General features: G+C 38.9%; 1 protein-coding gene across 4 annotated transcripts in view; it reads right to left on the bottom strand.

Moving 5' to 3' along the window:
* The window catches only part of LOC129718794 (uncharacterized), a 346046-nt gene extending 339374 nt beyond the window's left edge, over window positions 1-6672 (bottom strand). For all 4 annotated transcript variants that reach the window (XM_055669874.1, XM_055669875.1, XM_055669878.1 and 1 more), the window contains exon 1: window positions 5793-6672. The gene's annotated coding sequence lies outside the window, so the exon portion shown is untranslated. The remainder of the gene's footprint in view (window positions 1-5792) is intronic.
* Window positions 6673-13854: the final 7182 nt, after the last annotated feature.

Raw genomic sequence — 13854 nt, 5'->3', positions numbered from 1 at the left:
ATTATGCTTCCAAATGTTCACTCGTGTTGGATATAATCTCCAGTATCTGCGGCCATGTATCGTTCACTTGTTTCGAGAAGACAGTCAAGCAAGCAGGGCATATTTTGCTCTAGTAATTCTCTTAGTCCGATTCTCCATGTTTTTTTTTCACTTTCACAAAAGTATATTACTACTTTTGACAGAATACAAAAACCACAGTCACGGCTTGTGGCAATCCTACATTCTAGTTGCACTGCAAACGTTGGAAATTTTTGGCAACATTGTCCTTTCTGATATTTTGATTACTAGATGACACTTAAACATTGTTTATATCATCGGTCAGATGCTCAGTTTTATTTACAATCTGAAATACTGCTTAATGTAATGTTTTTTACCAGTGAAGATCTCTTTACAATTATAGACAGGTTATTTATTGACATACACACCTCAATAATGTCAAAAAACACAAATAATAGAATAAAGTGACTTAAAAATGTTAAAAAAAAAACAAATCGGAAAGTTTCACACTTTAACATTAATCACTAATGTCGTTTTCGTTTTTGCGGTGTAGCGACGCCGCGGACTACACTTTGTTCTATAACTGTTTTTTTTTTTTTCATTTTCCGGACTATCCCGGACTACCCTTTTTCCCAGACAGTCCGCGAAAGAAACAGAGTGCAGTTCTGAAGACACCAACACATTTACACGTATGTGTCAAAATTTAAAAAAAATGTGTCAAAATCGGTTTGCTTTGATTATTATTACTGATTTTTACACCGTACCATCATCGTTCACTACCAATGCATATTCTTGCAAAATAATATTGAGTTCCGTCATTTTTCAGTAAATTGGCAAATTTTGTACAGTAGCACAAACGCGACAAAAAGACAATAGCGATAATTACCAAAACAAAACAAAGTGACAGCTACCTCTGGTATTACGCATACCATTGCAACTGCTTGGAAAGTGTTTTTTTTTTTCAGCTGCAAAGTGTGGTCCTGGACGGTATAGTCCTGCTGTAAAAACGAATTCGACATAAGAGAGAGGGTCAAAAGGTCTAAACACTGACTGTCACTTTTTTCAACGCCTACTGATTTCCCTGCAGGTCCTGCAGTTAAAAGCTATGCATCATAAGCTAAAGGTCATTCCGAATAACGAAACGCTTTAAGATGATCATTAGAGTGCCAGCCAAAATGGTCATCTCTAATTTCAAAAAAATACAAAATATTCACCTGCTCGAAAAAACACGCTGTGCAAAACTTCAGCTCAATCGGACTTAAAATGGGGTGGCGCAAAGCAATTGAAGTTTGGCCTTTTTGAAAACCGAAAAATCACCCAAGAGGGGGGTACGTGAAATTTCGGTTTTCTATTTTTTTTTCGATGACTAAAAAACGCAAGAAACGTCGAGAATTGGTGTCATCTGAATTTTTTTCTTTGAAAAAATCGACTCTGGGACTTACTCGTTTTTTCAATTGTGGAAGGCGGAGTTCAAAATGTTTAGAATTTATCTTTTGAAATTGATCACTAGTCTCTCGAAATAGCCTGTATAATGATCTACACTATAACTAGCATCGAGTACATTATGTTTCATTGGGGCGGCTCATTTACTCGGCATAGGGTGGTTCATAATATTGTGGGAAATGAGTATAAAATAAAAAAAGCACTTCGGTTCGTTTGATTGGTGTGACGTCTTCGACAAAGTTGTAGATAATAATTCTGTATTTCCAAAAAAAAAATACACCTAAAAAAATTATTTATTCAAAAAAAAAAGGTAAAAGAAAAATTAAAAATTAATTAATCAATTGCGCAGGGTGTTTTTTCGAGCAGGTGAACATTTTGTATAGGGTTTCTTTTTGAAATTTTCTGGTCACTTTTTTTCCATACGATGATTGGCACCCTAATGATCATACCTTTTGATTTCACTAGCTATAACAATTCGATTGTTATTCTCAAGTTTTTGAAGTTTGAGACTGTATAAGAACGGTACTTGCTGCGATGATTAGACTGCTTAAGAGTGTTCTTTCTTCAATCTCAATCCGTCCCAACTTCCCCTGAATCAGAGTGGAATAAGAAAGTAAATGTACACACTTAAAACTGGATCTAGAGCTCGGCAAAATAACATCCGAGTTCACTCGGCAACTTTGGATTCAACCGATATTTCAGCAAAAAAATGCTTGTTACCGAAAGTCGTCAGATAATTTTGCCGAGACTTCGTCCAAAAAACTAAGCTTGACGAATCTCGTCTTAATTTTTTGCCGAATTTATCGTTAAACACTGTTGATGCCGAGGTCAGCAAAAACATTACTGGTATCTCGGCATAAATTTGACTTGTTGCCGTGTTTCGGCAATACAGGTACCAATAAGCAAAATTTAGATTTTTTCCCATACAGTCCCTAATGTACCCCTACAAACAATGTGCAGTGCAGTTCGTCATCTTTTTCAAATTCCCTCATTCTATCACCAACGCCGCGCCGGCTGGTTTTCACGTTAGTCCTCTCTGCATTATTAAAGTTAACCACCCGGGCTTTTTTTTCCATTATGTAGCTATCAGAGATTTCCCAGATGGTCTCGAAGTACGATGCTGGCCTAACAAGCCAGTCGTCGTAGGTTCATGTCTCGGCTCGGGAGAAACTGTTAGTGTCAGTAGGATCGTAGCGCTAGCCCCGCAATTGTCCTGTACAAAAAACAGTCGGCTGCGAAATCTGTGTATAATAAACAGAAGGTCAAGTTCCGAATCGGAATGTAGCACTAAGGCTTTGCTTTGCTTTGCTTTTTATCTAGCAGTTTCGTTTAACATCACATCGCTGTTTCGCTCAATCGAATTTGAGGGTTACATTGTCTTGTCCTAACGGGTGTCCCAAAAAATCGATGTTGAAATATTCAAGGTGCTCAACCCTCAATTGATGTTGATTACAGCAGTTTTGTAGAAAGTTTTGATTTTCAGGTTGCCTAAACGTGATCTACGAAAAAATGACTTTTGCACCCTTCTTTTGCACTTTTTGCAATTCTGTTCGATTCCCACATTCTTCCATATATTGTTTTATTTTTGTAGGGTTATTTCTGAATATCCTACATGATTAAGTTCAGTAGTGCATTCAGTTATTTGACTCACAGAGCCCATTGAACATCACAAAAGAGTGGATTTGCCTATAATTATTAAATAAAACCCTCCAAAACAAATATATAAAAAATTGCGGTCAAAATCTGAAAAAAGCTAGATTCATGACGGAGATTTACATAAATAAAGATCCATGATATCTCATCGGGGAGCTGAGATATTAGCATTTTTACAAATTTTTACAAATATGACATGTAACTTTTTTATTTTGGGAGATAAAGAATAACAATGTCCAATGAAAACAATTGCATTTTTGAATGGCTGGTAACTTAGTAGAAGGTTTGAAAATTCGGAAAAATCTGGGAGAAAAGTTAGAACAAAAAGTGTGATTTTTTCAACAAATTTTCTTCTAGCTCACATCAAACGATTGGAAAGTTAGCTACGCGTCTGCCAAGGTGCAGGAAGATTGAATTTTGTGATGCTAATCATTATATTTTTTTTTTTTTTTGCAAGTGTAGCTTTCTATCAGTGCTTTTATGTATGCTCTTCATCGAACGGAGACAGGAAGAACCGATCAAAGTAACCTATGATTAACAATTTGTGCCTGTTAGCGTGGATTTGCTCTGCTCACAAGTGCCTAATGTTATTTCTTGCTCTGCCACCTTCTGTGCTAGTCATGAGGCAACGTATTTTTTTTAATACAATATAAATGTTAATATATTATTGTTTAATAGTACCCAAGCATTATCCGCAGCATTATTTAGGTAAAGCAATGGAAGTCTTGCAACATTCGAGAGCAATTCATTTCTATAGAGGTTTCGTTTGGTACCACGTTTTCTTACCCTACGTTTATAAAAATTCGTGGCTAGCTTTGATGTTTTTATTTTTCTTAAGGGCGGTATCAACTCAAGTGACACTACGAGTTAAATGCATATGTAGCTTGTGCTCGCTGTCTAGCCATATTTTACATCCACAAATCTAGCAGATTTAAGAAAAAAAATCGGGGTCATCTGTCATCATGAAGGTGCCCCGAGACCTTTGATTTTTGTCTGAACAGATAAAATACAGAATTAGAAATATGTTGAAAAAAAAAACAAATGTTATAGAAAAACCACTCTAACTAACGAAAAACAGGACGAAATCGTTCCTCGTTGAAGAGGGTTTTTTATTCCTTAACATGAGAAAGCAATATTTTTACTAAAAATGCAGATATCAGTTCATGATATCAAGAAATTCTGCCAGTTTCTTGCTGTAACAGGAGTATCTAATAAAATGACACAATAATTTTCTTGTTTTCGAATACGACCAAACATCGGCGAAATATGTTCACATTGCGAACATTTTGGCGCATCCAAAGGCGTTCAGACTAATTCGTCAATCCAGCAATGGATGCGGGATATATAAAACAAGCGGATTTTTTCCCTCCGCCCAAGCACCCCCTATTGATCTGATCGATCTCGTTCCGGAACACAATGCGGGACTTTGTAGATGAACACGATATCACCTGGTTTCGACACCAGGGACCAGGGGAAGCGGGTTTGGGACGGGAGGCAGCGAAAAAAGGTTTTCCAACAATATCCGTTACCACATACGGTGTCCTTTCCACCGTGGATGTGTGTATTGTTTGCGGTCGGTCGGTCGGCGTTGGTGCCAGCATTCCGACAGGACCGCGTCGGGGTAAAAAAATCACTGCTACTGACGCTACACGCTGCATGAACCGGGAAACGGCCGACACCAATAAAGGCAGCATTTCCAGCGAAAGATGAAAAACATGGTGGCCTTCCCCGAACCAATACCGATCTCCACGGCAACCTGAGTCGCTACCCGCAATCACTCCGGCAACGGCTTTTGTTTTTTTGCTCCTGCTTCTGCTTTTACCCACAGCGAACATATATTTTTATTACATGGCGCGGAAACAATTCGCGGTGGCGTCGGTATCCCGGCGCGCGAACCACCATACCTGACACCGGAGATACCCCCCCCCCCCCCCCGTCTCCCCTGACAGACAGACCGAAACCATTCATCGCGCAAATATTAAACTGTCATTGTGGTTGTCTCAATCTCGTGTGACAATTCTTTCATATTTCGTGGATACGACGACTCAAAAATAGATCCCATCGTAACCGGTGAAACAAAAAAAAATTCGTCAGCGACTCACGGAAAGACACTGTAAAAGTGACATTTGATTAGTCGCAATAATCGGTTATAGTGCGTGGTTTAACATAACAATACCAGAACACTAAGCATCGAGTTCCGTGACGTCAATGGCTCTGTCAACAATCGACGACAACTAACCCCTCTCCACTTTTCTCTTCTCTTCTTCTTTCCGTTTCATGCTTTCGCAGCAGCACACCTGTGCAAGCGTGGCAAGGCTCGAGCGTTTGCCTCAAATCTCGTCACATTTAAAGTATCCCACGGTTGGTTGTTCCTGGCCGAGGTAGTGTTCGTGACCCATAAATCCATCCTGCTTGTTACCGTCGAACGGTTAAAACAGCAGCAGCAGCACCACCAGAAGAAGAAGCAGAAGCGGGCTCTGTTTTTTCATCATCCAGCATGAAGCTGCTGCGCATACCAAAAAAAATCGATTTTCCTACGTTACGCTTCGTGCGGCAAAAAGAAGAAGAAGCAACAAAAAAGACACTGTTGCTGTTCGCAGGGACAAAAAAATAAGTCGCTTTTAACCATCATCATCTTGCTTCTCCACGCGGCAACAGTAGAACGATGATGATCACCTTTTCCTGTATGAGTTACTTACTTCCTCGCCGTTCCAGTTCCGATGGTTCCCGACGGCAAACGCGGTCTCCGGGGGGGAGGAGGAGGGTTCGTACGAGTCGAGCAGGTATAATCCAGGTAACAAGCGCCGTCGGAAAATCCACACGCAGATTGATTGATTGTTACTGGTGAACTCACACAATCTTTAGTTTCACTTTCAAAAACTTCTGTCGTTCCGTTTCTAATAGAAAGAGAGATAGAAATTGATTGCACTTTTTTTCTTGCTTCGTTTCACTCGACGTGGTTTCGATTCACTAACCGGAAGTGGTGTGTAGAGTGTGGATTAGGATGGGTTTTGAGCAAAGTAAACTAGCTACGGGTAACTCACTCGCAGGTAACTTGGCACCTCCGTCGGGAAAATTTCTTCGTCATTCACCGATTAATACAACTAGTGACTAGCTAAATGGTATGATAAAACATTTCATGTTGACGTTTTCACACACGTATGTACAAGTATTTGAGCATTCGCAGGCATTTGGCTAACCCTAGTTTTCCATTTACACTCATGCTAGCATGCCAGCGGGGTCGGTAACTTCGGTTTCCTCCAACTCGCCCGTACAGGTCCAGCCGACGCTTGGGATGTCATCAACCACCTGCACAAATCCGTAATTGTGGGGGACCTTCAAAATTTACACTGTCCCACAAATTCACATCAAAAAATAGCTACACTTCTCGTTCCACCGCACTGAGCACTCCCGTCTCCGATGGTGTCTGATGGCTGGTTCACTGGTGGCCCTTAGGGATGATGATGATGCTGCTGCTGCTGATGTTCAAACAAACTGAAGCAAGGAGCACGATACCGTTCTACAACACCGCACGACTAGAGAGCGCATCGGCAACGGAGACGTCGAACCGAGTGGCTTCTGCTGCTACTTCTGGCCACGGCTGAGAGTTGGTCCATGGTTGCAGCTCCTGAGCGGAAAGAATTCCGCGTTCACTCTTGGCGGATGCAGAGAAAGAGAGAGCGAGCGAGAGAGGCAGGACAGGCGCGCGCATTCCACATTTTCCGATTTTCCGAGCGGATTTTTCTCGACACAATTCGCATCGAACAGCACTATGGGGACGCAGCATCTCTCACTCTCGACGGTGTTTTCGCTCGTCATAACATCAATTAAGCCTTAACGTAACATTATTTTTCATGACCTAATTTAGAGAGCATCGGCAGTGGGGAAAATTGTGGTTGGGTTGCCCCCAGCACTCGTGCGGTGAGCCTGTACTTTATATGCAAATGCAATGGCCTTCTCGGGGAGGTCGTTTTTGTTTCTGCTGATGTTTGCTAAAATGTTTGGGCATTTAGAGGGCGAATAATGCGGCGGAAAAGTGTTGTGCGGAAACAACAACGAAAAAAAAAGAAAAATCAACAGCAACAATAAGTCGGTTGATGTTTACTTCAACGCTGTTAATGAAACAACAAACAATTTTCGTACAATGTTTGCTTGTTTTTTGATAGTGTTTCCTTTAAATTCGCCGCCCATGAGTGAAATCGTTTTATCAAAATGAGGTTTATTATCATAGCGCTCGATTAGATGCATTTATAGTTCACGAATGACGAATATGACATCATTAACAGAATTGGCAACATTAAAGACAGAAATGACAAAATTAATTTAGAGTGCTATCAGATTGGTTGGGCAGTTTCTCATAGAAAGATGTGCACCTTTTGAGTAGCAGGCTAATACTAATTGGTTTGAATTTATTAAAATTATAGTTGAGGTACAATAGATCGGTTTTGTGTGTGGATCGAATAATATAAAAGTTTCTGAAGGGATGTACCCAATCACATTGTGAGTTATTGTGCTCGTGGTTAATCAAAGTTATTGCCTGCTTGAGTGAAGCTGTAAAGCCAGCACTTGTTAATACTGTACCGAATGCTGTACAGAATCTGTGTAAGTTGAAGTGCAGGCTGAATTCCCGCTAGCAGTGGTGAAAAACGAGAAGCAATTTGTGAACTATTCGCTCAGTTTTCTACCATTTTGCCTTCGTGCGTAATATAACTTACGTTCATCTGCCTCGTGCTGTCGCTTGAGCTCTATTGTCATTTTTACAATCATTGGATGAACACAAACAAGGCGCTAACACGTTCAACAGCAGCAAAAATGAACAAAAACAAAACCTCACTTTCGCTGCCGGTTGGAGTTAATAAGAACGAAAACAAAAAACGTTCTAGAGACGATCTTGATCAGACGCTTGATCAGCCAGAAACTTACGAAGATCTGCTGGCGAGTATGAAACTTATAATAGGCGAAGGAAATGCCAGGATCGAAAGTAAAATTGACTCCAGTAACAGCAAACTTGTTGCCGAAATAGCTACTCTTCGAAGCGATTTACAGCTATTGAGAGATGAATGCAATTCGGAAATCGGTAAAGTATCTGCTTCGCTCGCTAAGCTAAATGTTGACGTTAAACGAAACGAGGATGGCATCGAAAGACTGGACAAAACTAATGATCTGCTTCCCTCTGATGTTCCATACACACCGACGGAAGACACGCATTCAATTTATCAGAAGGTAGCGCTAGCTATTGGTTACTGCGATTCGGATGTTCCATTCGTTTACACCAAGCGTTTGCCCCGGATTCCAATTACGACCGGAACTTCACCGCCTATTTTGCTACAGTTCGCCTTCAAAGCTACTCGTGACATATTTCTTCGCCGCTACCTTTCGCAGAGAAATCTCAACCTTCAACAGATTGGTTTCAATTTGAAGAAGCGTATTTACATAAATGAAAATCTAACTGTTACCGCACGTCGAATTAAAGCGAGTGCAGTAAAATTAAAGAAGAGTGGCCTTATTCGGAATGTCTTCTCCAAAAATGGAACTATTCACATCATATCGGATGACGATGCTGCAGCTCAACCCGTTTATAGTTTGGATCAACTGGATACATTTGCTGCTAAAACAAACCACCTTTCCTAGCAAATTCACTTTCCTACCTCAAATATCCAAGATTTCTTTCCTTACTATTCCTTTGAATATTCCCCTCCTGAATGTCTAAGCGAATCAAACCTTTCCACTACAATATTCTGCCGTCCTGCATTTATTCCTGTGATACCTCTCCCTTTGCCTCCCATGCCTCCGTCCGTTCCATGGATGTGTTGCTGTTGCTGCTTATCACTGTGCTGGATCCTGATGACTGCTGCCGCTGTTACACTACTACGTGCTAGACGATTATGAATGTCGCTTTGATGAACCACCGATAATGATCACAATAGAATATTCAAGATGAGTAAAATGTGCATTCAATACAAAATAATTAGAAATTCAAATGCTTCCTGCAATAATAATTTCTTTCCTTCCATCCTTAGTGTTAATTTAGTATATAGTAACTATTTTTCTTTCTTTGATGCCGGATAACCAATCAGATTACATTGTGCGTACAAATGAAAGTTTTTCCAATATTCCACGTGCTGTAATGCAAGCTGCTTTGCGGTCTGATAACATCAACTTGTGTCATATCAATGTACAAAGTCTATGTGCTCGCCAAATGAGTAAATTTGATGAATTCAAATCATGTTTCCTAGACGGCAAAATAGACTTGATCTGTGTAACTGAAACGTGGCTTTCAACGGATATTTCCGATGATTTAATATCAATTGATGGATACAATTTGATAAGGAATGATCGAAGCTATAGCCGCGGTGGGGGAATTTGTATATATATTAGAAAAGATCTCAGCTGTAAAATTGTATCAGCCTCCGTTTTACCCGTAAATCTAAGCAATACTGACTCAACTGAATATATGTTCGTCGAAGTGAGACACAACAATGATAAATTTTTGTTGGGAGTTTTCTATAACCCTCCACGAAATGACTGTTCCGAATTACTGAATCAAAAAATCCTTGAACTCTCGCTACAGTATACCAACATAGTTCTTGTTGGCGATTTCAATGCGGATCTAAACAAAACGAATACAAGAACTAGTCGTTTTCGTAACGTAATTGAGCAATATGGCTTTCATTATATCAATCAACACCCAACCTATTTCTATCCAAATGGTTGTTCACTATTAGATTTACTCTTAACTAATAACCCCGATTTTATTTTTAATTTCAACCAAGTTTCTGCTTCGGGCTTTTCTAAACATGACATAATTTTTTCTTCTCTTAACATAATTCGTAGGGCTGAGGACGTTAAATTGTATAGAGACTATAACAGAGTTAATCTGGTCGATCTATACTCTGCGGTGAACTCTATTGACTGGACTTTACTATATAGCATTAGCGACCCAGATGTGGCTCTCGACTTTTTGAACACGATTTTTACAACGTTATTTAACCCATTTATTCCCATTCGAACTTGTTCCCCAAAAAGGGATGCTTATTGGTTTAACAGTCATATCCGTAATGCAATAATTGATAGAAATACTGCTTATAGGCAATGGGTGTTAAGTAAGGCTGCAGCAGATCATCTACAATATAAAAGGTTGCGAAACAGGGTTACCTTGTTGATAAATAAAGCTAAGTCGGATAGTCTCAGCTCAACGTTAGGTACTATAAACTCGAGTAAACAATTGTGGAAAAAGCTAAAGCAACTAAAAGTTATTGAATCTGGCTGCAACAATTTTCAAAGTGAAAATACACCGGATGAAATTAATGTACATTTTAAAGGAAACTTCACTAGAGACTCTGAATTTTCATCTGTATTTCCTCAAAATGCTAATGGGCTTAAATTTACACAATGTAATGAGTTTGAAGTTTCAAGTGCCATAAATTTCATCAATTCTGATGCAATTGGTTTGGATGGCATACCTTTGAAATTCATTAAAATGATTTTACCGTTTGCTATCACACCCATTACATACCTATTCAATTTAAGCATCACTACCGCAAAATTTCCCAGAGCATGTAAAATCGCCAAGATAATTCCTATTCGGAAGAAATCCAGAGGAGTAAACTTGGACAACCTGCGCCCCATAAGCATTTTGTGTTCACTGTCGAAAGTATTTGAAAAGATTATTAAAGCGCAAATTCAAGAATTTATTTGTCGCTTCAATCTACTCACTGCCCACCAATCTGGTTTCAGAGCCAAACACAGTACCACTTCAGGCTTATTAAAAGTGAATGATGATATTCATAGTGTGATAGACAGAAAAGGAATAGCATATTTACTATTAATTGATTTTTCGAAAGCGTTTGACAGAGTATCACATGTAAAGCTACTAAAGAAACTTTCCAATCAGTTTAATTTTTCTTGCGAGGCTGTTTCTCTGTTAGAATCGTACTTGAAAAATCGTATGCAGTGTGTGGAGCTCAATGGCAAACTCTCAAGTCGTTTGCCCATTGTTTCGGGTGTACCGCAAGGATCAGTACTTGGACCTCTACTTTTCTCCTTATTCATTAATGATTTGCCCTCTGTACTGCTACATTGTCAAGTCCATATGTTTGCAGATGATGTACAAATATACTTGTGCTCAACCGAAAAATCTGCGATTGAAATGGCTGCGCTAATAAATGCAGAACTGCACAACATTTTACAATGGTCCATAGCTAACTTGCTATACATTAATGCTACCAAAACGAAAGCTATGTTCATAACAAGACGTCAAAGACCCGAAACCTTACCGAACCTTACAATAGATGGCGACATAATAAACTATGTCGACTATGCTACCAACCTAGGCGTAATTTTACAGAATAACTTAGAATGGGACAGACAAGTTAATATGCAATGTAGTAAAATCTATGCCGGTCTGCGACATTTAAAAATAACTGCTAATATGTTGCATGTTGATTTGAAACTGAAAATGTTCAAATCTCTGCTACTTCCACATTTCACTTATGGGTCTGAGCTTATAATCGCTGCTTCTGCACGGGCTTTGGACAGGTTACGTGTGGCACTAAATTGCTGTGTTCGCTGGGTTTTTAACCTCAATAGGTTCGCCCGAGTAACACATCTACAAAACCAACTTCTTGGTTTCTCTTTCGAAAACTTTTTTAAATTCCGTTGTCTTTCAGCTGTATTTAAAATTATTCATGTCGGTCCCGAGTACCTGCGTGACAAACTACAGCCGTTTCGTAGTTCACGTGTTAGGGATTACGTCTTGCCGCACTTTTTTACTTCGCAATACGGTAAAACATTCTTTGTACGCGCAATTGTCTGGTGGAATCAGCTTCCTACTGATGTAAGAAGCATCATTTCACCTGCTAGATTCCGCCATGCTTATATCGAAAGGTTGGAAGGAAGGAATTAGATTTGTAATAACTTTGAATTGAAATAGTTTAGATAACATTGAATTGAAATAGTTTAGTCAGATTAAAGTGTGAAATTAGATTGTGAAGATTGTGATGAATGTGAATGATTGGATTTTTTTTGCTTAGTGTAGAAATTTATAAGAAGTATTCTTACTCTACATGCTTAAATAAACAAGTAATAAAGTAATATAAACGGAAACAATAGTGTGTCTCTGGGAGGGAGAAACGAATACTACACTCAAAACAGAGAACACGCACATGCGTCGTTTTTTGATAGCGTGTAACTATCTTCTTGCTGTAACGCATGCATGACTCAAACGAAGTTTTAAGTAATATCAGGAATACAGAATTTGCAATTTTGTCTGTAAACCACAAGTTATTCGAGTCTGTGTTTTTTCAATTTGCCGTTGTATAAAAGATTCTTCGGAATTCTGAGTTTATATATATTTGCGCACGCAGATTTTCTGAAAATGTTTGCGAGAGCATAACCTCTGAGGCAGATTTTTCGGGGTTTCGTGCAGTTGCAAAAAATTTACAATCCTGCATCTCACTATTTTGTGAAACGAGAATCAACATTCGACCGTGGTGAAGTGTGTTCGAAATTGTAAACAAAGCCTTAAATCCAGAAAAGCGCAAGATCAATAAACGAAGTCGTCGTAGGTTCGAGTCTCGTCTCGGGTGAGACTGTTAGTGTCAGTAGGATCGTAGCGCTAGCCCCGCAATTGTCCTGTACACTAAATAGTCGGCTGCGAAGTCTGTGTATAAATAAACAGAAGGTCAAGTTCCGAATCGGAATGTAGCACCAAGGCTTTGCTTTTTTAATAATCGAAGTACGCTAACATGATTATTGCTGAAAGCTTTGAAATTTATTATTTTACGTGAAAATAAACCAAAATATTTTGTAAAATGACAATAAATACAAAAATCGTTTGCGATGAATATTTTTTACCTTTCAGTTATAACAATACTCATAACAAAAAAAATGCTTTTTCCCTTGGTTCAAATTGACAGTTAATGACAGCTCATTCTGGTTCATTTTGACACTCACAAAGCTCCGTATCCGTTTCTCCCTCCCAGGTGTGTCTCATATCAAAAGAATGTAGCACGTTCGTTGTACACTGGGGTCACTTCTTACGCGGGTTGTTTTATGCGTTTTTTAAACGGGATATTTTTACGATAACGCGGATTAATTTAACTTGATTCGGACGATTATTTGTACGCGGTATCCAATAAGTTTAGTATGAGTATATCTAATCTAATCTTTTAAATGCGGTACAACCAACCGCGTGAAAAGCGACCCCAGTGTAGTGCTCTGAGTGTCACATCAACTATCGATGCGACGAAGATAATGATGACGATGATGATGTTGATGATGATGCTACATTAAAAAGAATAACAGAAATGACAAAAAATTCGAAGAGGATAGAATATAAACATAACAAAACTTGTCTCATTGTGACAAACATTGCATTAACTTGAGTACTGTGATAGATATTGCTAAAAAGCAAACCAAAGAAAAAAGATATTTCGAAAACCTGCTGAACAATACGCCGCGTTTTAACCTAAAAAAATAGTAACACAATACTAGGAAAATATCTTGACATCTCAAAATTAACGCTTTCAATTAATGGTAAACCAACTACTGATAGCGAAGCTATCTGTGAGACCCTTTCTAAGATTTGGCTTCAAATTATCTCCCAACATAAGTGCTACTAAGTGGCAACCCGTTACGTTTGGATAAATCCAGTTTATGATTATCTAACAATGAGGTTATGCTATTAATCAATTAGCTCAGAACCAATAACAGTCTAGAAAAAGACAATAACCGACTCATATCAACAATGTCAGTATTCAA

This window comes from Wyeomyia smithii, chromosome 1 (genome assembly GCF_029784165.1).
Source record: "Wyeomyia smithii strain HCP4-BCI-WySm-NY-G18 chromosome 1, ASM2978416v1, whole genome shotgun sequence".
NCBI classification, from domain to species: Eukaryota; Metazoa; Arthropoda; class Insecta; order Diptera; family Culicidae; genus Wyeomyia; species Wyeomyia smithii.
Note: the sequence above shows the minus strand (reverse complement) of the source record. Positions and strands in the feature narration are given on the sequence as shown.